This window comes from Loxodonta africana, chromosome 21 (genome assembly GCF_030014295.1).
Source record: "Loxodonta africana isolate mLoxAfr1 chromosome 21, mLoxAfr1.hap2, whole genome shotgun sequence".
In the NCBI taxonomy this organism is placed as follows: domain Eukaryota; kingdom Metazoa; phylum Chordata; class Mammalia; order Proboscidea; family Elephantidae; genus Loxodonta; species Loxodonta africana.
The window spans coordinates 8,627,186-8,655,019 of NC_087362.1; the positions used below are offsets into that span (position 1 = coordinate 8,627,186).

The 27,834-nt window shown below is 37.8% G+C and overlaps 1 pseudogene; it reads left to right on the top strand.

Moving 5' to 3' along the window:
• Positions 1–1,190: 1,190 nt before the first annotated feature.
• Positions 1,191–19,003, top strand: LOC111752185 (ras-related protein Rab-2B-like; annotated as a pseudogene).
• The last annotated feature ends 8,831 nt before the right edge of the window (positions 19,004–27,834 follow it).

The following is a 27,834-nucleotide window of genomic DNA, read 5'->3' on the forward strand; positions in this document are numbered from 1 at the left end:
TGAAGTTTAAGGATAGAAGCCATCTCTATAACATCAAAGTGCAAGGTGAAATGGTAATACTAATGAAGAAGCTGTAGCAAGTTTTCCAGATGACCTAGCTAAGATAATTGATAAAAGTCGCTAAATAGGTTTTCAATGTAGACAAAACAACCTTATAGTGGAAGAAGATGCCATCTAAGCCTTTCATAGCTATAGAGAAGCCAGTGCCTGGCTTCAAAGCTTCAAACCCAATGCCATCCAGTAGATTCCAACTCATAGTGACCGTATAGGACAGAGTAGAACTGTCCCATAGGGTTTCCAAGGAGTGCCTGGTAGGTTCAAACTGCTGACCTTTTTTTTTTGGTTAGCAGTGGTAGCCCTTAACCACTATTCCACCAGGGTTTCCAAAACTGTTGCTGTCGACTCGGTTCTGACTCATAGCAACCCTACAGGACAGAGTAGGACTGTCCCATAGGGTTTCAAAGGAGAGGCTGGTGGATTTGAACTGCTGACCTCTTGATTAGCAACCTGAGTTCTTAACTACTGCACCACCAGGGCTGAATCTTTTGTTAGGGGATAATGTAGCAGGCGACTGTAAGTTGAAAACAATGCTCATTTGCCCATCTGAAAACCCTAGGGCGCTTAAGAATTATGCTATATCTACTCTGCCTGTGCTCCATAAATGGGACAACAAAGCCTGGATGACAGCACATCTATTTACAACATGGTTTACTGAGTAGTTTAAGCTCACCGTTGAGAACTACTGATCAGAAAAGAAGGTTTCTTTCAAAATATGACTGCTCATTGACAATTCACCTGGTCACCCAAGAGCTCTGATGGAGAGGTTCAAGGAGATTAAAGTTGTTTTCAAGCCTGCGAACACAACATCCATTCTGTAGCCAATGGATCAAGAAGTAATCTCAACTTTAAAGTCTTATTATTTAAGAAATACATTTCATAAGGCTATAGCTGCCATAGCTAGTGATTCCTCTGATGGGTATGCACAAAGTAAATTGAAAATCTCCTGGAAAGGATTCACCACTCTAGATGCCATTAAAAACACTCATGATTTGTGAGAGGAGGTCAAAATATCGACATTAACAGGAGTTTGGAAGAAGTTGATTCCAGCCCTTATGGATGACTTTGAGGAGTTCAAGACTTCAGTGAAGGAAGTAACTGCAGATGTGGGTGAAATAGCAAGAGAACTGGAAATGGAAGTGGAGCCTGAAGACGTGTCTGAATTGCTGCAATCTCACGATAAAACTTTGACAGATGAAGAGCTGCTGCTTATGGATGAGCAAACAAAGTGGGTTCTTGAGATGGAATCTACTCCTGGTGAAGATGCTGTGAACATGGCAGAAGTGACAACAAAGGATTTAGAACACTCCATAAACTTATTTGATAAAGCAGTGGCATGGTTTGAGAGGATTGACTCCAATTTTGAAAAAAGTTCTACTGCGGGTTAAATGCTGTCAAACAGCACCACATGCTACAGAGAAATCTTTCATGAAAGGAAAAGTCAGTCAATGTGGCCAACTTCATTGTTTTAAGAAATTGCCACAGCCACCCCAAACTTCAGTAACAACCACAGTGATCAGTCAACAGCCATCAACATCAAGGCAAGACCCTCCACCATCCAAAAGATTAGGACTCGATGAAGTCTCAGATGACAGTTAGCATCTTTTAGTAACAAGGTGTTTTTTAGTTGAGATATGTACATTTTTTTTAGACATAATGCTATTGCACACTTAATAAAACAAAAAAGCCTATTGCCGTTGAGGCAATTCTGGCTCCTAGTGCCCTATAGGACAAAGTAGAGCTGCCCCATAGGGTTTCAAAGGAGTGGCTGGTGGATTCTAACTGCTGACCTTCTGGCCAGCAGCAAAGCTCTTAACCACTGTACCACTAGTGCTAGAGTATAGTGTAAACCTGACTTTTATATGCACTGGGGAACAAAAAACTTTGTATGACTTGCTTTATTGTGATATTCCCTTTACTGTGGTGGTCTAGAACTGAGCCCACAGTATCTCTGAGGTATGCCTGTATTTAACAAAAACTGCTCCATAAAGTTTCCAAGGAGAGAGGCTGTTAGAATCAAACTGCTGACATTTTGGCTAGCAGCAAACACTTAATCACTAAGCCACCAGGGCTCCAATCGAGGATGCAAAAAAGACATGACATATAAAATATAAATAGCAAAATGGCAGATGTAAGCCCTACCTAATCAGTAATTACATAAGATATACAATTGCTAAACATTCTAATCAAATGCAGAGATGGGCAGCATGCATAAAAAATAATAATAATAATCAATTATATGCTGTCTACAGCAGTCACACTTTGGACTCAAATTTTGAGATAGGTTGAAAGTAATGGGATAAAAACAAATATACCATTGCAAACTAATATCAGACAAAGTAAATTTTAAGGCAATATTTGTTACTAGGGAAAAATAAGCATATTTTCTATTGATAAAAGGAAGAAATAAAAATTCAACAAAAATAATTGGAGACTTCAATACTTCACTTTCAATAATGGATAGAACAACCAGACAGAAGGTCAACAAGGATATAGAAAAGTTGAACAATACTATGAACCAAGCAGGCTTAACACACAGCTAAAGAGTACTACATTCAACAATAGCAGAGCACATGGAACATTCTTCAGGGTAGACTGCATGCTGAGCCATAAAACAAGTGTGAAGAAATTGAAAAGGACTGAAATCATACAAAGTGTGTTCCCTGACCACAATAATTTAGAAATTAATAATGAAAGGAAAATTGGGAAATTCTCAGACATATAAAAGTATACAACGTGCTCCTAAAGAACTAAATGAGTCAAAGAGGAAACCACAAGTGAAATAAAAAAATACTTTGAAATGAATGAAAATTAAAACAACATAACAAAACCTATGGGATGTTGCTAAAGCAATATTCAGAGGGAATATTCTAGCTGTTGTTGTTGTTAGGTGCTGTCAAGTCAGTTCCCACTCATATAGTGACCCTACATAAAACAGAACGAAAGACTGCATGGTCCTGCGACATCCTCTCAATCATTGCTGTGCTTGAGCCCATCATTGCAGACACTGTGTCAATCCATGCCATAGAGGTCTGTGTTAAGAAAGAATATCGCAAATCAATAAACTAACATTACACCGTAAGAAACTAGAAAATAATTGCACACTAAACCTAAACTAAGCAAAAATAAGAGAATAATAAAATATTAGATTGGAAATAAATAAAATAAAGAATAGAAAAAATATACAGAATATCAACAAAACAAAATGCTTTTTTGAAAAGATCAGTGAAATTTAAAAATGTTTAAGTAGAATAACCAAAGAAAAAGAAAGAAAGCAAAAATCAGCAATCAAAGAGGGAGCATTACTACCAATGGTAATAAATAAAAAGGATTTTCAGGGAATATAATGAATAATTTTATGTCAACCAATTAGATTATCTAGACAAAGTGGACAAATTCCTAGAAATACAAAAATTACCTAAACTGACTCGGGAGCAAATAGCAAGTCTGAATTCACACACACCAAGTACAATGATTAAATTAGTAACCATCAACTTCCCACAAATGAAGACAGACTCAAATCACTTCACTGGTGAGTTCTACAAAATGTTAACACCAGTCCTTCACCAACTCTTCCAAAAATACGAAAAGAAAAACCCCTTGCAGGAGACATCTCCTAACTCATTTAATAGGGTCAATACTGCCACATTTTTAAGCAAACAACATGTGTCTTCTACTTTTGTCTGCAAACAGTGCCCTCCTCCTTAAAAGTATTTTCATAAAGGTGTGATGCTAATTTTTTTGCAGCAGCTTGTTAAAAAAAAAATTGGCATAGCAGCACTTATGAAAATACCTCACAGGGAGAGAGCACAGATAGAGTCCAGCTTTTGGGGCCTTCATTTACTGATGTAGCATGACACAAAATGAGAAGAAACAACTGCAACCATCCATTAATAATCGGAACATGGAATGTAGGAAGTATGTATCTAGTAAAACTGGAGGTCGCCAAAAAAGAAATGAAACTCATGAACATTGATATCCTAGGCATTGGTGAGCTAAAATTGGCCATTTTGAATCAGACAATCATATTGACAAATTGAAGATGAATGGCCTCACGTTCATCCTCAAAAAGAACATTTTGAGGCCCATCCTGAAAGACAATGTCGTCAGTGATAGGATAATATCCATAAGTCTAAAAGGAAGACTAGTTAATACAATTATTATACAAATTTGCATACCAACCACTAATACCAAAAATGAAATTGAAGATTTTTAGAAAATTCTGCAGTCTGAAGTTGACCAAAAATGTAACCAGGATGCATCGATAATTTTTAGGGATTGGAATGCAAAGGCAGGAAACAAAGAAGAAAGATTTGTAATTGGAAAATACGGCAAACAAGCAATTATAACAACAAAATGTTACCATGAAATAGAAAATTTGTGTTAAGAAAACCAACTGGATTCTGAGCTCCAGACCTGCTTTTCCAAATGGCAAGTAGTGCCTGGACCTCTACAGAAGGTGCTGCCTTTAGATAAAGCATGTGTTATGCAGGGACTCGCAGATCCCAGTGTGACTGCATCAGCCTTACGTTGTATGTTATCAGGTTTCTAGTTCTTCCTTTGAGCCTCTGCAATTTTCTCTGGATTTTGGCCCTGCTTTTATCATTCTGTTATGAGCAATCACTGCTGAAGTACTCTTGACCTTCAGGTAAAAAAATTGTACAGGTATTCTCCATAAAACATGATGCTGTTGCCTATGGCACCATGCAAGCTTGCAGCTGGATTCAGAAGAGGACATGGAACAAGGGATACAATTGCTGATGTCAGGTGGATCTTGATTGAAAGTGTAAAAGATCAGAAAGATGTTTTTTATGTTTTATTGACTATGCAAAGGCATTTGACTATGTGGATCATAACAAATTACGGATAACATAGCGAAGAATAGGAATTACAGAACACTTGATTGTGTTGGCAGAGAACCTGGACATAGAAAAAGAGGCAGTCCTTCAAACAGAACAAGGTGATACTGTCTGGTTTAAAGTCAGGAAAGGTGTGCATCAGGGTTGTATCCTTTCACCATACCTACTCAATCTGTATGCTGAGCAAATAATACTTGAAGCTGGACTATATGAAGAACTGGGCATCAGGATTGGAGGAAGACTCATTAGCAACCTGCATTATGCAGATGACACAACCTTGCTTGCTGAAAATGGACAGGACTTGAAGCATTTACTGATGAATACCAAAGACTACAGCTTTCAGAACAGATTATGCCTTATCATCAAGAAAACAAAAATCATCACAACAGGACCAATAAGCGACATCATGATGGCTGGAACCTTCTGACTAGTACTTCATACCACATGGCTTTTCCCTATTTTAGAAAATAAAAACTGATGAAGCCTGACAGAACCACAACACTGATCATTTCCAGTTTAAAATTTCACGAAGTAGACCCTTACTAATTTGACCACCATTTGCCTCCATGAGCCCAGAGAGTTCTTAGTTTCCTTCTTCACAGTTCTGAGTGAGCCAAACATCAGGGAAGAAGTTGCGGTTCAAAGCTCTAAACTCAGATAAAAAAAAACTTGGTGGTAAATCTAGTTCCATCAATCATTAACTCTATTAACTTCTCTAGATTGTCTAAGCTGTCTAACTCTTTAGTCAGTTTCCATCTCTGTATATAAAATGTGCATAACAATATCCACTCCACAGTGCTACTGTGAGTATTAATGGAGTTAATGTCTGCAAAATATTTATTAGAATAAGGGCTCAGAAACCTTAGCCATAAGTGTTTTAAAATTAAAACTCATCACAAAGGTATTCTAGGCAGAAGGACTGGCATGGGCATTCGCATGGAGGCATGACACAGCACAGGGTGTGTGGGGGCCACAGCTAGTTGCTTAGGACTGAAACTCAGGCTAAACAAAGACTGGAGGGGCTACAAATAGGCAGAGCTGAGAATGAAAATATGATAAGACTTAGTCCTAAGTTTTACATAAATACCAAGGCTTGACAGTAGGTTCCCAGTTCATCAAACTGCCTTTTAATCAAGATTCTGTTGTTGATGATTATGATAGCTGCCATCGAGTTGACTCTGACTTTTGGTGATCTAGCGAGGCATTGTCCGGTCCTGCATCATCCTCATGATTGCTTGCATATCTGTGTCCATCATTGTGGCTATTATGCCAATCCATCTCACCAAGGGTCTCCCTTGCCCTCACTGGCCTTCTGCTTCACCAAACATGATGGCCTCCTTTAGTGATTGATCCCTCCTGATCATGTGTCCAAATAAGCTAGTTGGACAATGTTTTGCTGCTATTCACAGTGTTTTCACTGGCCAAGTTTTTTAGAAGCAGATTGCCAGGTCCTTCTTCCTAGTCTGTCTTAGTCTGGAAGCTCTGCTGAAACCTGTCCACCTGCTGGTACTCAAAATATTGTTGGTGTAGCTTCCAGAATTACAGTACCACATAAATAAAATAAACTGACGTTCTTAAACTTATGTGCTATATTTTCTTCATTTTCACCAAACAAATAAATTTAAAGTTACTAACAATGTTTTCCTATACAGTGAAACATGTGAGAACGGGAACTCCTCAACAAGACTGTCTTGTTTTTCTGGGTCTCACAAGTTTTTCCACCTTTGATAGGGTGTAGTCTTACCATTTTTCTATTGCTCTCTATTCATCGAAAATATTTGAGTTTTCCTTCCCTGACAGATTGTACCTTACACAGGTTTTACTGTACATGAAATGACAAGTTTAAAACATTTTAAATATTACCATCAAAATCACAAAAATCTAACAAATAATAAAACTACTATTAAATATACATATATGAAAAAGTACAGGGTGGAATGTGCAATTTTACTTTTATGTCATTTGTCTTTGCATTTTTATTAAGCACATACTCTTGGAAATTAAAATTACATGAAAAGGAAAAGTTAGAAATGGAGACACCTCCAGGAAGATCTTAATCCCAGTGATTACTTGTTCACCAGCTCTGAGGCATTTTCATTATCGTAATAAATTATATAATCATTATATAATTATCTATAATTATAATATCATATAACTATAATTATAACTAAATGAACATCTCCTAAGCAACTACAATATGCCAGGGGCTATACATAACAAAAAGATATTTTATTTTATTGGCTTTGTCCCTTTCCAATTTTGGCAGAACTCTTCGCCTTCATCTTTTCATGCCAAGAAAAGTTCCTCTCAGAGTATAAGCTTATTTCTCTAAAGCATTCCTGTTCTATACCTACTTTATAAACCTTAGAAGTTTATGAAATTACCTTAAACAGCCCATGAAAAAACCAAGGAGAGGGATCATCATACTAATTCTTATCTAATTTATATATTAAGAAAAAACCCAAGTTATTTATATTTATGGGACTCAAAATATATGTCCATTAAACTGTTGCTGAGATTACATAAAGAGAGAAGCACAAAAGCTTGGAGGCAAATACAGAGAGGTTCAAAAACATATAATGTATTTTGATGAGGGAAATGAAGGGATTACAGATTTAATCACATGCAGAACCTTGAAGTCTAATTGTAGGAGTCCATCCTCTGGAGCCAAAGGCCAAGAAACGAATTCTTCCTCGTAAATGTAACTGAATTGAAGCTCATTTCAGAGCAGTGTCATACGAGCTTCATGGAAAGCATGGTTATTTCAGTCCTTTGCTCGAATTACTTTGTTGGCAAAATTTTGCAAGAATATGAAACAAATCTCAAAACTCATCAGTTAAAATCCTTAATGCATTTTCAGAAGGGAAGAACAATTAGAATTGTCCTAAAGCAATTCTAATCAGTAAAATCACACCCACACATATACACACACACACATATATATAGGTATATATACACATGCACACAAGTAAACAGGCAAGGCTATTATGCATAGCATACTATGGGTATAAAAAAAAATAGCCTTAAAAATATTTATAAACAATACATAAAGAAGGTTTTTTTTTTTTTTTTTCTGGAATATAAAACTTTGTTTTCTAGTTACAATATATACAAAACTGAGAGAAAATACATCATATATGAAACAACAATAAATAAATCCAAATTTAATATGGAAATTTCTATAATGAAGACAATGGCTACGTAGATTTGTTTCATTTAATCATAGAATAATGAATGGCATAATTTCTACTATTTGTGTTTATGTCAATGATCTCTGTGTTGCTGAAAAACTGTTATTCACAAAACATGAAGGCAGACAATAAGCTAAACAAGGAATTCTCATTGTTCTTAAGTGAGAATGCACTGGTTTGATGGTGTGAGAAAATTGCATAAATGGACATTAACCCTTGGCTTGTTTAGATTATACAGGCTTCAATAACGTGTTTCTGATGTATTTTCTTTTCCTTTTTTAAAAGTATTCTTTTCTTTCTTTCCTTTCCTTTTTTTAATGTATCTCAACTGCCTAAGCAATGTCTGACACACACTAGATATCTAATAAGTGTTTTTCAATGAATGAATATCTGATCTGTGGTCATGATAGTATTTCAGTCATAAGCAAAATGGGTAACTTTGTGCTCATTGGTAACAACATTGTAGTTATTTTCTGAGAGAGGGAAGTGTTTTTCATTTGGATCTACATTGTCCTCCATTATAATGATTAATTATAAAGCCAAAGATAAGATAAAGACCGTATCCATGTCTTAGTTGTACAGATGCCAGCAGTTTCTTGTTGAAAGTGTCTGAGCTCCAGACTATACTCAGCTAGTTATAGGAACAATCACGACAACTAAATATTTCCAGCTAGGATCTGAGAAGTTCCAAATGATCCTGAAAAGGGCAAACTAAATTAAATCCCAGCCCCCCCTTTTTGGTAAGCTTGGAGTTATAGATTCTAAGATCTGACTATTCATTCATTTCAGAAAATAGATAAAATAAAGGAGACAGCAAAATGGCAGAGTAGTCAGATGCTTCTGGTGGTCCATCTTACAACAAAGGCCAAAAAAAAAAAAAAAAAACAAGTGAATCTATAATACACGACAATCTAGGAGCACTGAACATCAAGTGCAAAGTTGGGGAAACAGACGAAGTGGCAGGTGGAGGGAGAGATGGTTTAGAAGCAGCAAGAAGTTGCCAGACCCAATCTGGTGGGAAATGGCACCCTGCAGTCTGGATAAGCTGACTAGCACAGTGAGCAAACAGTAGTGTCCGGCACTTGTTTTCCACATCAGGAGACACCGAGCAGTGGAGAGTCTGCTCAGCCCTCCGGAACCAGCAAAAAAGAAGCTCTGAATCAGCAAACAATAAGTACATGCGTCTATCCTACTGTGCAAATCAAAAAATACCCCGTTCAGGAAGAACCTCTCTCCCTGCTCCCTCCCTGCTCCCTCCCTGCTCTGAACTGGGTCCTGGGTTGGCTTCAGCAATTGCTGCTTCCCCTGAACCAGAAGTAGGGTTTGTCACACACCCTGAGCCATTCTTCCAGCCTGGGAAAGGGAACAAACTACCAAATAGGAAAAAATAACCTGCCAGCTCCCCTTAGCTAGGAAGTCAGGGCAGGTACAGGTCCTTTGCCTGGGCACAGGCATAAGGGTTCCACAGAATTTGAATGCCTTTCACACCCCTGCACACAACTGTGTGGGCCTATTTCAACAACATAGGACCTCATTAGCACAGAACGGTGTATATACATGAAACCTAACTTCTCTGTATCAGCTATATGACAGAATGGGAGATTTGTGACATTTGACACCTCTCTTTCCCATTAAGCAGGGTTCTCACCTACCCACATCAGGGGCCTGAAGACTGGTGACTTACTCATGGCCACCTAGCGCCCTGCAGCAGGGTCCAAGAATAAGTGATGCCTTCTAGTATTTACAGCCAACAACACTGAGTACCCATAGTCCAGCTGCAAAGCCCACCACCTACGGACTCTAGGGAAAAAGGACATGCTTTCCTCCCAGACACTCAGGGGCAGCCATCAGTCCCCTGCCTTACTCAGCTCTTGACAACCTACTGCAGCAAGATATCTGTGCCTACTTTAATCACTCTTGCCCATCTAGGACTATAGGTAAGAGCTTGCATCACACACTTGGTGACTGACTATCTGGACACCAGAGCTGAATCCAACAAGAAAGTTAAAACAGGCTCCTGGGCTGACACACCTAGCAGCAAATGTAACCTCCTGGTGGTGACAGGACATTAGAGCTTCAAAGGCACCAACAATCAAACTAGCTCACAAGGTAAGTCTGTTTGGGCATATCAAAACGAAAAAGAAGCTAGGACACAGTAAGCAAATATAAAATAAATAACTATGATAACTTATTTTTGGCTTGGAGACAACAGTCAATATCAAATCACATAAAGAGGCAGAAAATGATGGCTTCAGCAAGCTCCCAAAACAAAGAAACAAGAAATCTTCCAGAGGAAGAGAATATCCCAATATTACCATATGTAGAATACAAAAGATAATATACAGAGCCCTTTAAGAGATCAGGAAGGAGATCAGGCACAACGCAGAACAAGCAAAGGAACACAGAGACAAAGCAATAGAGGAATGTAAGAAGACTATAGAAGAGCACAATGACAAATTTAAGATTCTGCAAGAATCCATAGAGAAACAGCAAACAGAAATGCAAAATATTAACCATAAAATTTCAGAATTAGACAACTCAATAGAAAGTCACAGGAGCAATATTGAGGCAATGGATGTCAGATTAGTGAGATTGATGATAAAGCGTTTGACACCAAATTACTTAAGGAAAACATCAGACAAAAGAATTTTTAGAAAATGAAGAATTCCTAAGAATTTCATGATACTCTATCAAGAGGAATAACATACGAGTGATTGGACTACCAGAACGGAGGATGGTAACAGAAAATACAGAGAGAATTGTTGAAGATTTATCGGCAGAAAATCTTACCGATGTTGTGAAAGATGAGACAATAGTTATCCCTGATGCTCTTCGAACCCCAGAAAATGTAGATTTCAAAAGAAAATCACGAAGACAAACTACAATCAAGCTTGCCGAAAACAAAGATAAAGAGAGAATCTTAAGAGGAGCGAGGGATAAACAAAAAGTCACCTACAAAAGAACAGTCGATAAGACTAAGCTCGGACTACTCAGCAGAAACCATGCAGGCAAAAAGGCAATGAGATGACATACATAAAGCCTTGAAGGAAAAAAATTGCCAGCCAAGAATTATATATCCAGCCAAACTGTGTCTCAAATATGGAGGTGAAATTAGGGCATTTCCAGATAAACAAAACTTTAGGGAATTTGCAAAAACAAAAACAAAATTACAAGAAATACTAAAGAGAGTCCTCCTGTTAGAAAATCAATAACATCAGGTAATAACCCAAGGCTAGAACACAGGGCAGAGCAACCAGATATAAACCCAGATAGAGAAGTCACAAAAATAAACCAAAGCTAAACTGCTAAAAATAGGGAAACAGAGACGTCAATATGTAAAAGATGACAACATTAAAACAAAAAAAGAGATTAAAAAAGGTAGTCACAAATCTTTCATATGGAAAGGAAGTCAGGGCAATATAAAGAAATAAAAGATTGGTTTAAACTTAGAAAAATAGAGATAAATGTCAAGTTATCCACAAAGGAAACTAACAATCCTACACATCAAAATTAAAAAAAAAGAAAAACAAAGATTCAGCAAATAGAAAATCAGCAACAATGAAAAAATGAAAATAAAATATATAAAGAAAATTAAGTGGAACAAGATACTGTCGACAACACACGCACACAAATACATCAAAATGACAGCACTAAATGGACGAAATGCACCAATAAAGAGACAGAGAGTGGCAGAATGGATTAAAAAAATGATCCATCTATATGCTGCCTATAAGAGACACACCTTAGACTTAGAGCCATAAACAAACTAAAACTCAATTAGCAGAAAAAAATATATATCAAGCAAACAACAATAAAAAGAGAGCAGGAGTGGCAACACTAATCTCAGACAAAACAGAATTTAAAGTAACATCCACCACAGAGGATAAGGAAGGACACTACCTAATGATTAAAGGGTCAATACACCAGGAGGAAATAAAAATATTTACGGACCCAATGACAGGGCACCAAAACACCTAAAACAAACTAAAGCATTGAAAACAGGGAGACAGATCCACAGTAATAGTAAGAGACTTCAACACACCACCTTCGATGAAGGACAAAACATCCAGAAAGAAGCTCCATAAAGGCATGGATGATCTAAATGCCACAGTCAACCAACTTGACCTCATAGACATATACAGAACACTCCACCCAACAGCGGAGAAGTCTACATTCTTTTCCAGTGCTCATGGAACATTCTCCAGAATAGACCATATATGAGGCCATAAAGCAAGCCTTAACAGAATCCAAAGCATTGAAATATTACAAAGCATCTTTTCTGACCTTAAAGCCATGAAAGTAGAAACCAATAACAGAAAAAGCAAGGGAAAAAAATCAAACACGTGGAAACTGAACAACACCTTGCTCAAACACTACTCTGTTATAGAAGAAATTAAGGACGGAATAAAGAAATTCATGGCACCAAATGAGAATGATAACATATCCTACCAGAACTTTTGGGACACAGCAAAGGCTGTGCTCAGAGGTCAATTTATAGCAATAAATGTACACATCCAAAAAGAAGAAAGGGCCAAAATCTAAGAACTGACCCTACAGCTTGAACAAACAGAAAGCAGCAAAAGAAGCCCTTGGGCATCAGAAGAAAACAAATAATAAAAATTAGAGCAGAATTAAATAGAAAAATATTTGAAAGGGTTAGCAAGACCACAACTGCTTCTTCAAAAAGATTAACAAAATCGACAAACCTTTGGCTGAACTGAAAAAAGAAAAACAGGAGAGGAAGCAAATAACCCAAATAAGAAATGAGATGGATGATATCACAACAGATCCAACTACAATTAAAAGAATCATAACAGAATACCATGAAAAATTAAACTCTAACAAATTTGAAAACCTAGAGGTAATGGAAAAATTTCTAGAAACTCACTACCGACCTAAACTAACACAAACAGAGGTAAAATAACTAAATAAACCTATAACAAAAGAAGAGATTGAAAAAGTAATTAAAAACCCCCAACACAAAAAGCCTGGCCCCTGACACTTTCACTGGAAAATTCTAACAAACTTTCAGAGAAGAGTTAATACTGCTAGTACTAAAGGTATTTCAGAGCATAGAAAAGGATGGAATACTCTCAAACTCACTCTATGAAGCCAGCATAACCCTGAAACCAAAACCAGGTAAAGACACCACAAAAGAAGAAAATTACAGACCTATGTCCTTCATGAACATAGACTCAAAAATCCTTAACAAAATACTAGCCAATAGAATTCAACAACATACCCAAAAAATAATTCACTATGACCAAGTGGGATTCATACCTGGTATGCAGGAAGGATTCAACATTAGAAAAAAAATCAATGTAATGCATCACATAAAAACAACAAAATAAAAAATACATCACATAAATAGAACAAAAGACAAGAGGTACAAGATCTTATTAATTGATTCAGAAAAGGCATTTGACAAAGTTCAACATGCATTCATGATAAAAACTCTCAGCAAAATATGAATAGAAGGAAAATTCTTCAACATAATAAAGGGCATTTTTACAAGGTCAACAGCCAACATCATCCTAAATGGAGAGACTCTGAAGGCAGTCTTCCCTTGAGAACTAGAACCAGGCAAGGATGCCCTTTATCACCACTCACATTCAACATTGTGCTGTAGGTCCTAGCTAGACCAATTAGGCTAGAAGAAGAAATAAAGAGCATTCAAATTAGTAAGGAAGAAGTAAAAGTATCTCTATTTGCAGATGATATGATCTTATACACAGAGCACCCTAAAGAAACCACAAAAAAACTACTGGAACTAATAGAGGAGTTCAGCTAAGTATCAGGATACAAGATAAACACAGAGACACCAGTCAGATTGCTCTACACCAACAAAGAGAAGGTCGAAGAGGAAATCACCAAATGAATACCATCTACAATAGCCCCCAAGAAGATAAATTACTTAGGAATAGATCTAACCAGAGACGTAAAAGACCTATACAAAGAAAAATACAAGACACTACTGCAACAAGGCAAAAGAGACCTAAGTAAGTGGAAAAACATGCCTTGCTAATGGACAGGAAGACTCAACGTTGTGATAATGTCTATTCTACCAAAAGTGACCCACAGGTACAATGCAATCCTGATCCAAATTTCAATGTCATTTTTTAATGAAATGGAGAAACTTATCACCAACTCCATATGGAAAGGGAAGAGGGCCCAGATAAGTAAAGCAGTACTGAAGAAGAAGAACAAAGTTGGAAGTCTCACACTACCTGATTTTAGAACCTATTATACTGCCATGCCATGATAGTCAAAACTGCCTGGTACAGGTAAAACAACAGATACATAGACCAACGGAACAGAATTGAGAAGCAGACATAAATCCATCCATATATGAGCAGCTGGTATTTGACAGACAACCAAAGTCCATAATTTGGGGAAAAGACAGCCTCTTTAACAAATGGTGCTGGAATAACTGGATATTCATCTGCAAAAAAATTAAACGAGACCCATACTTTACACCACACACAAAAACTAATTCAAAATGTATCAAAGACCTAAATATAAGATCTAAAATGATGAAGATCATGCAAGAAAAAATAGGGACAATGCTAGGATCCCAAATATATGGCATAAACAGTATACAAAACATTACCAACAATGCACAAACACCAGAAGAGAAACTAGACAACTGGGAGCTCCTAAAAAATCAAACACTTATGCTCAACAAGAAGACTTCATCAAAAGAGTGAAAAGACAACCTACAGACTGGGAAAAAATCTTGGCTACCAAAAGTCAGATCAGTGTATAACCTCTAAAATCTATAAGATACTGCAAAACCTTAACAACAAAAAGACAAATAACCCAATTAAAAAATAGGCAAAGGATATGAACAGACACTTTACCAAAGAAGACATTTAGGCAGCTACCAGGTACATGAAGAAATGCTCATGATCATTAGCCATTAAAAAAAAAAAAAAAACTCAGTGCCGTTAAGTCGATTCCGACTCATAGTGACGCCATTAGAGAAATGCAAATCAAAACTGCGATGAGATACCATCTCACCCCAACAAGGCAAGCATTAATCCAAAAAACACAAAATAATAAATGTTAGAGATGTTGTGGAGAGTATGGAACACTTATATACTGCTGGTGGGAATGTAAAATGGTACAACCACTTTGGAAATCGATTTGGCACTTCCTTAAACTAGAAATAGAAGTATCATACAATCCAGCAATCCCACTCCTCGGAATATATCCTGGAGAAATAAGAGCTGTCGCATGAACAGATATTTGCACACCCATGTTCATTGCAGTGCTGTTCACAGTAGCAGAAAGATGGAAACAACCTAGGTGCCCATCAACAGATGAATGGATAAAAAAATTACTGTATATTCACATGATGGAATACTACACAACGATAAAGAACAATGATGAATCTGTAAAACATTTCATAAAATGGATGAATCTGGAAGACATTATGTTGAGGGAAATTAGTCACAAAAGGACAAATATTGTATGAGACCATTATATGAACTCAAGGAAATGTTTAAACTAAAAAGAAAACATTCTTTGGTGGTTATGAGGTGGGGAGGGAGACAAAGGGGTGTTCACTAACTAGATAATAGACAAGAATTATCTTAGGTGAAGGGAAGGACAACACACAGTACAGAGGAAGTCAGCACAACTGAACTAAACCAAAAGCTAAGAAGTTTCCTTCTTACTCAACCAAACTCTTCAAAGGACAGAGTAGCAGGGGAGGTGGTCTGGGGATCATGATTTCAGGGGACTTCTAGGTCATCTGGTATAACAAAGTTAATTAAGAATATGTTCTGCATCCCACTTTGGTGAGTGGTGTCTGGGGCCTTAAAAGCCAGGGAATGGCCATTTAAGATGCATCAATTGATCCCAACCCACTGGGAACAAAGGAGAATGAAGAACACCAAAGACATAAGGAAAATATTAGCCCAAGAGACAGAAAGGGCCACATAAACCAGAGACTCCATCAACCTGAGACCAGAAGAACTAGATGGTGCCTGGCTAACACCAATGACCGCCCTGACAGGGAACACAACAGAAAGTCCCTGATGGAGCAGGAGAAATGTGGAGTGCAGAACTCAAATTCTAGTAAAAAGATCAGATGTAATGGTCTGACTGAAACTGGAGGGACCCTGGAAGACATATGCCAGGACTCTGTTAGACCAGAACTGAAACCATTCCTGAAGCCAACTCTTCAGACAAAGCTCAGACTGGACTACAAGATATAAAATGATACTTGTGAAGAGAATGCTTCTTAGCTCAAGTAAATACATGAGACTAAATGAGCAGCTCCTGTCTGGAGGCAAGATGAGAAGGCAAAAAGGGACAGGAGCTAGTTAAATAAAAAAAAAAAAAATTTTTTTTTTTTTTTTTTTAGTTAAATAGACAGGGGAAATCCGGGATGGAAAGGAGAAGTGTGCTGTCGCATTATAGGGAGAGCAACTAGGGTCATATAACAATGTGTGTATAAATTTTTGTATGAGAAACTAACTTGAACTATAAACTTTCTCTTAAAGCACAATAAAAAAAGAAATAAAAAATAGATAAATAAAGATAAAATTAAAATGTATCCATCATCATAATCTTGTCAATGTTTAGAAAGTATTTATAAATTTTCCAGTCTTTATCCCATACATGCTTGTGTATTGTATGTATTTCTTTCCTGTTTATTTACCTGGGAATAAAGCAAATGTATGTACCTCTACCCGTGCAGTACAGGCTTGGGAATAAATACATGATAGAAATGAAGGAACATTTTGATGAGAAGGTTATGTGGCATGGAATAGATGAAGTGCCACTTGGAGAGAATAAAAAGGAAGAAAATTAGTGTACGCAGTGTGGGACAAAAATACTAGAAATCAAGGTCACCTATAACTTGATACATACATTGTCTCAGAGGTATATATTGTTGTTGTTGTTACTTGCCACGGAATCGATTCTGACTCATAGCAACCGCATGTGTGCAGAGTAGAACTGTGCTCTGTAGGGTTTTCGAGGCTAAGACCTTACTGAAGCAGAACCGCTGCGTGGGTTCGAACTGCCAATTCTTCACTAGCAGTTGAGCGCTTAACCATTTGGGCCAACAGGAGGTCTGTATCGGGGTATATAAGGAACTCCCATATCACACTATGGTTATTATTTCAGATTTGTTTTGTGTTTTTATTCATTTTTAAATTCTTTCTGGTGTGATGGCAAAAAATCCTAATGAAAGAATACCTTGCTTTGATTTTTGCTGAAATTTATATCTTGAGTATTTCCTATGTTTTTATTCTTTTAAAACAAAGTAATAATAATTAGATATCTTTTATATCTATCTGATCCACATTACACTATAAATTTTGCATTCAAATCTTCTGCTATGTCTGTTCCTAATTTTTAAAATAGGCTTTGCCGGATGCTCTGCTGTTTGGCATGTAATAGTTTCATGTCTTGAAGATTATTGATTTGTCTTCACTTTTATGTTTTCTACATTACATCCCCATTCCAATAATAAGACTGAAACAAAGAAAGAAACCCTTCCTGAAGGAAGAATGAATAAGAAGCAGCACATACCCCTGGAGAAAAGGACACTATTTAAAATGGCAAAATAACTTTTATTTTCACATCAGTTGAGTCTGGTATACGTCCCTGCCCAGGGCAGGGAAACTTCAGGACAGTGATATTTTTTCATACTGAAAGCTAAATTAACTCCTGTTCTATGATGTATAGTGGACCACCTACAGAGTTCTAAAGCTTTCTTTTAAAGTCTGCTTCAGGCCTCAACCTTGAGTTAATGGTACCTTGTAGAACAGCAGATATGGCCACTAATAGGGTCAATATTTTCCTGGAGGAAGAATTCATAAGGAGAAAGGCCACCAGAATACCAAGTTCTTGGAAATCCTCAGAAGTCATGGCATGGGTTCTCGGCATTCCATGTATAAGGAATATCACCTTGAGCCATTTTATTTCATTAAATAGAAAAAATGACCTTAGAACATAAGTTTTAGGCATCTTATAAAAAAAAAGTGTTAAAATTGTTCATGAAAAGAAGAAAGTGAAAAAAAAAAAGAAAAAAACAATGCTTAATAAGAAGACATCAAATGTATTTTCTCTCCAATAGAAAGAAAGTATAAATATCAATTGGTACCAGAGATAGAAAAGAAGGCAAACAAACCAAACTTCAGAGATACACATAATCAAGAAGGAGAGGCCCTCCACGTGACTCCCAGCAGGCATATCCCCTAATTTCAGGTGTGGGGAAGTCATTTCTCCTCCAGTTTATAGACAAGTGGTTCCAACCTCTCCATGACTTCACAACAGGCGTGGAGTTGGTGGAAAACAAATCAAAGTGCACATCTGGGATATGGCTGGGCAACAGTCCTTCCGTTCTATCTCCCCCTTCCTGCCACAAGTGCCACAGTGCTGGAGCACTGCTGGTGTGTGACTTCAGGAGGCATGAAACCTTCACCCACCAGATCTCATAGGCAGAGAACGACGGCAGCATCCCAGCTCCAGCATGGTTATCACACCAACTGGGAATAAGAATGACCTAGAGTTCCACAGGGATGTGAAGAGAGAAGAAGGAGTGGTCTTCGTCCTGGAACATGGCCTTATATTTCACCTGGGTTCCACCACTTAACACATTTTGTGTATTAGGTAATCCCACCCCGCTTACAATGTTGAAGGGGCCTTCATTAGCACAGCTGAAGAAATACATAGGACCATCCAGCAGTGTTTATTTCATGTCCATAATGAGGCGAATGACACCAAGGTTGGGCTCCAGCATCCTCATTCAGCATCAGTGGGACCCTGACCCTCTCAGCAGAGCTCTCTCCTGACGTAGGATACAACCCTGGCTGTGGTGAAACATCTGGCCTGAACCCTTTTTCTCTGGCTGGAACAGCTTCAGATCAACAGGCTTAAAGGAAGAGGTCTTGCTTGCTTGGCAGAGATAATCCTCTCTCCAAGGTGTGATTTTTGCCTTTTCACTTAAAAAACAGGAAAGAATTTGGGCCCTTACTGACCTGTCCTTCTTCAGGGTCATGGTCATTCCCTATAAATTAGGGTTTTTTAATCCTCCTACTTTAATTTCTAAAATGTCAAGACCAAAGCTGATTGTCACTGTAGCCCAAAGTTAATTATTTTACAAGTGTGTACAATCTGCTCCCCAACAAGAGTTAGTAACAAGGATCTGGGACTTTCTGCTTTATGACTGGAGAATGCTGGGATCTAGCGGCCTGTGGGTGACAGATCTCTGCCTAGAAACTTCACTGAGTTTTTAACTCACTTACCTTTGGGGATCCAATTACCACTTCCTCAGAGCTCTTCCAGAAGATACTTCCTCCTACCTGGACTGCTCCCAGATGCTGAGTACTTCTCTAGACCATTCCCTTTCTAGTTTCTGCCCCTCAATTTGACTAAAAAACACTGGGGAGCAGTGAGATGGTCCAGGACCTAAGACCACTTATCATTAACTGAAGAAAATATTCTTTCACTACTCATTTTGTTTTAGGGACCGGACCTAACAGTGCAGTGTCTTTCACCAAAAAGACCCCTACTATTGTATCACTCACTCCTTACCTGGACAAGAGAGACTCTCTAATCTAACGGAGATAATCTGCTTGCTGGACATAACATATTTATTCCGACTTTCACATTTTTGTGTGCACCCTACTCTCTGCTAACATTATACTCAAAGTGCAAAATGTTTTCCTTCAGGGAGCCTTCTCTGACTGACTAGAGACTTCTGAGCAATTATTGACACAGTGCCCCTTACCTTTCCTATGCAGTTTATGTTTATTAGTGTTTATGTTGTTTGGTAAATACGTGTTGTAGTCATTTTATGTGTGGGATCTCTCTCCCTATATACTTTGTATGCTCTTGGAGAGCTGTACCATGTCTTTGGTTTATTTTTATAAAATCTCCCCTCCCTTCATAGTGCCTAGTGCTACACTCATGTGATCATTGAACTTGATTAACTTGAAGACTTAAAACAGGTTTATTTTAGACTTCAGAGGAAACAAAAGGCCTTAGGATCATCCATTTGATAACTGTCTCAGTCTCTTCCATCTGCTTTTCCTAGATCCATATTGCTCCTTTCCCTCTTCTCTTTCACTCTTCTTAGGCTCTTTGCCTCCAAGCCATGGGGCCTACAGTGAGGCTGCCTGCTTCTAGGCAGTCAAATAAGTGGGTACTTCCCCAGCCATTCTCCTTTTCTAGAGCATATAATACTATCCTAGGCAAATCTGCCTTTGCTTCATTCCTCACGTGGCTTTCTTGCTATTTCTTCTTGTTTTGATTTCCCATTTTATTCCACAGCACTGAGGTCTCATGAATTTTTCTAATATTTTTGTTGTTGATGAATTGTTTCATTATTAAATATATACATGTGTCAAAAAAATAAAAAGGATGAGAGGTCTTCAGAAGGTAACTTCCCCCCCTCCCCCCGCAATTTCAGCCTTAATTTTAGCATAAACTAAGTTCTAAGAGAGAATTAAATAAAATGTTCCCACTTTGCAATCCTCTTTGTCTGGATCAGGGCCATACAAAAGTAAGAAATAAGACGGACTAACTTAATACACAACCAAAAAGAAAACCAAACCCGTTGCCGTCGAGTCAATTCCAACTCATCGTGACCCTATAGGACTGAGTAGAACTGCCCTGTACTGTTTCCAAGGAGCCCCTCGTGGATTTGAACTGCCGACATTTTGGTTAGCAGCTATAGCTCTTAGGCACTGTGCCATCAGGGTTTCCCTGACACTTATAAGTATTAAATATAAAGTGAGATAATATGAGCTTGATCGGGGGTGAGCATCTATGGCCTGTAGACCAAATCAAGCCCTCTGTCTGTTTTTCTTTGTAAAGTTTTGTTGGAACACAGTCATGCTCATTTATTTGCATGTTGTCTATGGCTCCTTTTACAATTCAGTAGCAGGATCCAGTACTTGCAGTAGAAGCTATATGGCTCACAAAGCCTAAAATACATATACAGCCTGGCACTTTATAGAAAAAAATTTCTGATCCCTGGACTAGAACACTAGGGAAACATTCTTGCGGAAGGCGAGTCCTCAGAAATTTCGTAAGTACAGGCAGGAAAAATGGAAAACTAAGAGTTATCGAGTAATGATTTTATGCTAAATGTGGTGATACGAGGCTTTCACACATGCTTACAAAACCCTGTGGGATAGATGCTGCTCTCATCCCACAAATTAGGAAACTGAGGCCCGGAGAAGTTTAATGTGCAAACTCCTGTAGAGTCCTGGGCCTCTGAGTACTGCTGCGGGGGTTGTGTACTGCACAAGTGTGCCACGTTTGTGAAGATGCCATTCATCCACAGAGATTGTGTGTTTGTGTGTTTATTAGATCGATTCTCTGATAGACAGCGATCGGTTGTATGTTTCAACAAAACCAATATTATAAAAATTTAAAATGAAGCATATTGAGATCGGATGCCTTTGTTTTGAACTCGTGAAAATGCCATCTGGGCCGTTGATAGTCATGCCTGATCTATTAGAGCAGATTGAAATAATGAGTAAGCATATTAGGTTGGAATGAAAATCCAGGTACAGAAGACACAAACAAACGTTTGAATTAGCAGAGGCGTGATGTGTTGAGTTTTGTTTTGTTGTTTTCCTTACAGTGAAGAGGTATCCGAGCATTAAGGTATAAATAACAAAGGGAAAACTAAAGGACACTTCGTATTTTTACACCTAATGCTGTTCTCTCTTCTTTGTGGAGACTGTCTTTGTGTGTTACCTGATTCTTGTGGTGCTATTAAAATGTAAATTTTTGTACCAACATTAATAACTGAGAATCTCTGTGAAGCTTATGCAACTCACCTCGAGCTGGTCTCCTTCTTGTGTTAAAGGAATATAGCTTGGTTGCATTTTAATAGTTAGAAGTATAGGATTCAGCATTAAACATATAGGCCACGTATTTTCAGTAAATAAAATCCTTTGGAGATGGTGTATATACTTTAAAAATGAAGCAAAACTTGTCATATTTTTAGCTATTACTGTCATTACATTTGAACACCATTGGCATTTTTTCTCAAATAAGATAGTCTATCATCATCATAAACCCTAATGAAAAATTCTGGGCCATTTCCATTAGTCTAAAAACACAAAAGCCAAACCCATTGCCATCAAGTGTATTCCGACTCATAGTGACACTACAGGACTGGGTAGAATTGCCTGCAATATTTACGGAAGCAGACTGCCGCATCTTTCTCTCGAGGAGCAGCTGGTGGATTCAAACACTCGACCTTTTGGTTAGCAGTCGAGTGCTGTAACCACTGTACCACCAGAGCTCCTTTTACATTAGTCTAACTTTAATCACATATATGTATACATGTGCAAATTACTAACTGAATACTTAACAACTTTACTGTTTTGCTTCCTTCAGTAAACTTAAACATACTGTTACAGTGATATAAACACATTGACTCAGCAAGTGTAGGAATAAATGCGATATGTTATAGAAATAGGCACAAAGCAGCACAGATGAAAGACGGTTTCCTCAGGCTGGAGGAGTTCACAGTAGGGCAGGTACCTTCACTAGATTTTAGATAACAGGTAAGAATTTAGATGTAGGGGAGAGAAAGCAAGTGTACCTCGGGCAGAAAGCTGCTGGAAAAATAACAGGGTAGAAATGTCAGCAGGTGGTAGGGGATGCGAATCTTCAAGAAGCACTCTATGAATGCATATTCTGGGACCTATCTCTGGGGAGAAGCCAGAAACAACTCTGTGTGGAGCAGACCACTAAGGATGACTCTGCTGAGAAAGAGAAAAAATAAATAAAAAAGCAGGGGCAGAGTGTTGAAGGCACACACTCCTTAGGCGGTGAAAAAAAAAATTGAGAAGACCACATGGGAAGCAGGAGAGGTATCGTAGCACACTGGGAAAGAGAGAACAGAATTGCAAACAAGAGTCGACAGTGTCAAATACTCTGGAGAAGAAAAAGAGGAGTAGGAATGTGAAAGGGTCATTGGCTTTGTCAACTACAATATTAAAAAACAACATCCGTGAAAGCCATTCCATCAGTAGGCCAACTTGCAGAGTGCTGAAGTTCCACTCTCAGGAGAACCAAGGGCAGAGGCAATGCATACAGACCTGTCCTTTGATGGTTTGTAAGAAACACAGAAACTGGTGCCTGGGAGAAGGCAAGACTTCTTAAAATTATCTTTTAGCCTTTCTCTGATGTAGTTTTAATTTGAGGCGATAGGCAATACTTAAGCATGCTTGCTAGCCCAATTGCCCCAGTTAGATAAAATTATAGATACAAGAAACTAGGGGTAGCTGATGTCAGAAGATACTGAAGACTATACTTGCATCGAATCCGCCAGGTGCTTCTTGGAAACTCTATGGGGCAGTTCTCTGTCCTATAGGGTTGCTTTGAGTTGGAATCGACCCGATGGCACTGGGTTTGGTTTTTTTTTCTGGATACTTGCTTCATTTGAATGAGGAGCCCTGGTGGTGCAGTGGTTAAGTACTAGGCTGCTAACTGAAAAGTCAGCAGCTTTACAAGGTTGCTATGAGTCAGAATTGATTATGGCAACAGATTTTTTAATTTTTCTACTGGAATGTGCTAGAGATAGAAACGGAGCCCTGCTGGCACAGTGGTTAAGAGCTAGGCTGTTTCCTTGGCAACCATATGGGGTAGTTCTACTCTGTTGTCTAGGGTGGCTATGAGTTGGAATTGACTCCAAGACAATGGGCTTGGGTTTTGGTTTTAGAGGTAGAAACAGTTGAAAACGAAAAATAACAGTCTATGGAACGAAATTGAAAAGTTCTTTGAAACACACCTGAAGCCTGAAGCAAATAAATTTGGTACTATGTACAGAGTAGGACATAGATATCTGGGAATCTTAGGAATAGCTTTCTTTGTTAACTGTTAGACCTGAAATTTAGGCTATAACTTACTCCCTTTACTTTTATGTTTAATAAATTTAGTATTACTCTACACATAAAATATTTAAGTTAAATTAATGATATTTTGAGAATTATAAGACGTTATTTTAAATTATTTTTCAAAACATAAATGTAACTTTCCTCAAAACAAATATCTTTTAAAAAAAGGCAGAATCTAAAAAGCCTGTAAGAGATTTCCCCAGCCGATATTAAGAAATATAACTAAGGATCTTTGACAGTGAACTAAAAGCAGAAAAATTACCTCTGAACATAAATTGAATTGAAAAAAATTTTATTAATATATCCCCATATAACAGCAGATATACAAGTAAGGTCTTGGCATAGACTAGTGAGCACTTTCAGCACTGCATCCGTTTCTTGAAACATCTCAGTTGGTAGTCCCTCAATTCCTGGATCCTTGTTTTTCACCAATGCCTTCAGTGCAGCTTGGACTTCTTTGTTCAGTACCATCGGTTCCTGCTAATATGGTACCCCTTGAAATGGTTGAATGTTGATCAGTTATTTTTGGTGTAGTGACTCTGTGTATTCCTTCCATCTTCTTTTGATGCTTCCTGAGTCCTTTAACATTTTCCCCATAGAATCCTTCAATATTGCAACTAGAGGCTTGAATTTTTTCTTCAGTTCTTTCAGCTTGAGTAATGCAGAGCATGTTCTTCCATTTTGGTTTTCCATCACCAGGTCTTTGCACGTGTCATTATAATACTTTGTCTTCTCCTGTCACCCTTTGAAATCCCCTGTTCAACTCTTTTACTTCATCATTTCTTCCTTTCACTTCAGCTACTCGACGTTCAAGAGCAAGTTTCAGAGTCTCTTCTGACATCCATTTTGGTCTTTTCTTTCTTTCCTGTCATTTTAATGACCTCTTGCTTTCTTTGTGTATGATGTCCTTGGTGTCATTCCACACTCATCTGGTCTTCAGGCATTAGTGTCAATGCATCCAATCTATTCTTGAGATGGTCTCTAAATTCAGGTGGGTTATGCTCAAGGTCATACTTTGGCTCTCATTGACTTGTTCTAATTTTCTTCAATTTCAACTTGAACTTGCATATGAGCAATTGATGGTCTGTTCTTCAGTGGGCCGCTGACTTTGTTCTGACAGGTGATATTGAGCTTTTCTATTGTTTCTTTCCACAGATGCAGTCAATTTGATTCCCATGTATTCCATCCGGCTAGGTCCACGTGTATAGTCACCATTTATGTTGGTGAAAAAATGTATTTGTAATGAAGAAGTCATTGGTCTTGCAAAATTCAATCATGCAATCACCGATATCATTTCTATCGCAAAGGTCATATTTTCCAACTATCGCTCCTTCTTCTTTGTTTCCAACTTTCATATTCCAATCTCTAGTAATTATCAATGCATCCTGATTGCATGCTTGATCAATTTCAGACTGCAGAAGTTGGTAAAAATCTTCAATTTCTTCATCTTTGGCCTTAGTGGTTGGTGCATAGAATTAAATAATAGTTGTATTAACTAGTCTTCCTTGTAGGTATATGGATATTATTCTATCACTGACAGCATTGTACTTCAGGATAGATCTCGAAATGTTCTTTTTGACGATGAATGCAACGTCATTACTCCTAAAGTTGTCGTTCCCGTCATAGTATACCCTATGATTGTCTGATTCAAAATGGCCAATACAAGTCCATTTTAGCTAACTAATGCTAGGATATCAATGTTTATGCATTTCATATCATTTTTGATGACTTCCAATTTTCCTAGGTTCATAGTTCATACATTTCATGTTCCTATTATTAACGGATGTTTGCAGCTGCTTCTTCTCATTTGAGTCATGCCACATCAGCAAATGAAGATCCCAAAAGCTTGACTCCATCTACATCATTAAAGTTGACTCTACTTTGAGGAGACAGCTCTTCCCCAGTTGTATTTTGAGTGCCTTCCAATCTGAGGGGCTCATCTTCTGGCACTATATCAGACAGTGTTTTGCTGCTATTCATAAGGGTTTCACTGGCTAAATCTTTTGAGAAGTAGACTGCCAGGTCCTTCCTCCTAGTCTGTCTTAGTCTGAAAGCTCAGCTAAAACCTGTCTGCCATGGGTGACCATGCTGGTATTTGAATACCGGTGGCATAGCCTCCATCATCACAACAACACACAAGTACCCACAGTATGACATGTGGGTCAGATGGATCCTGGCTGAAAGCAGAGAATACCAGAAAGATGTTTACTTGTGTTTTATTGACTATACAAAGTCATTTGACTGTGCAGATCATAACAAATTATGGATAACAACGCCAAGAATAGAAATTCCAGAACACTTAGTTGTGCTCATAAGGAACCTGTACATAGATCAAGAGGCAGTCATTCATAAAGAACAAGGAGGTACTTCGTAGATTAAAGTCAGGAAAGGTGTGGGTCAGGGTGGTATCCTTTCACCATATTTATTCAATCTGTATGCCAAGCAAATAATCTGAGAAGCTGGACTACAAGAAGAAGAACGGGGCATCAGAATTGGAGGAAGACTCATTAACAACCTGTTATGCAGATGACACAACCTTGCTTGGTGAAAGTGAAGAGGACTTGACGCACTTACTGAGGAAGATCAAAAACCACAGTCTTCAGTATGAATTACACCTCAACATAAAGAAAACAAAAACCCTCACAACTGGACCAATAAGCAACATGATGAACGGGGAAAAAATTGAAGTCGCCAAGGATTTCATCTTACTTGGACCCACAATCAACACCCCTGGAAACAGCAATCAAGAAATCAGAAGATGCATTGCATTGGACAAATCTGCCACAAAAGACCTCTTTAAAGTGTTGAAAAGCAAGATTTCACCTTGAAGACTAAGGTGCCCCCGACCCAAGCCATGGTGTTTTTAATTGCCTCCTATGCATGTGAAAGCTGGGCAATGAATAAAGAAGACCAAAGAAATGACTCCTTTCAATTGTGGTGTTGGAGAAGAATATTGAATATACCATGAACTGCCAAAAGAATGAACAGACCTGTCTTGGAAGATGTACAACCTGAATTCTCCTTAGAAGCAAGAATGGTGAGACTGAGTCTCACATACTTTGGACATGTTATAAGGAGGGATCGGTTCCTGAAGAAGGACATAATGCTTGGTAAATTAGAGGGTCAGCAAAAAAGAGGAAGACTCTCAACGAGAAGAATTGACACAGTTGCTGCAACAATGGGCTTAAGCATAAGAACGATTGTGAGGATGGCACAGAACTGGGCAGTGTTTTGTTCTGTTGTACATAGGTTTACTATGAGTCGGAACTGACTCGATGGCACCTAACAACATACAGATAAGATAATTGAACAAAACAGAGTTACTGAGAGAGAGAGAATATGACTGTTGTGGTTAGTATACAGATTATAAACAAAAATTGGAAAGGGTTAATAAATGAACTCTATTTTTTAAACCGTTCACTATTCGGGTAAAATAAATAAGCAAAAACATAAAACAATTAACTTCATGTTAAATGGTTCACATGAGAATTTTAAAAAAGAATGTTATTATTTAAAATAAATATTAAAAATACAGAAATCCAAATAATTTTAGCTAAAGCATATGGCTTTGAATATGTAGCAATGTTTGCTATGTGGATAGCAAACTTTGATAACTTATATGACATACATATATATATCCAACACCTGCAAGTGTCTGCAACTGTGGCAAACCTGAAATTAATGAACAATCAGAAAAAACTGACCTTAAAGATAATCACAACAATAATAAAATCACTGTTAACTTTTATTAATCACTTACTTGATACAAGTTAATATGCTGAACATTTTACAATTAATGTCTTATTGATACCACACAATAACCATAGAGATTAATACCATCAAATC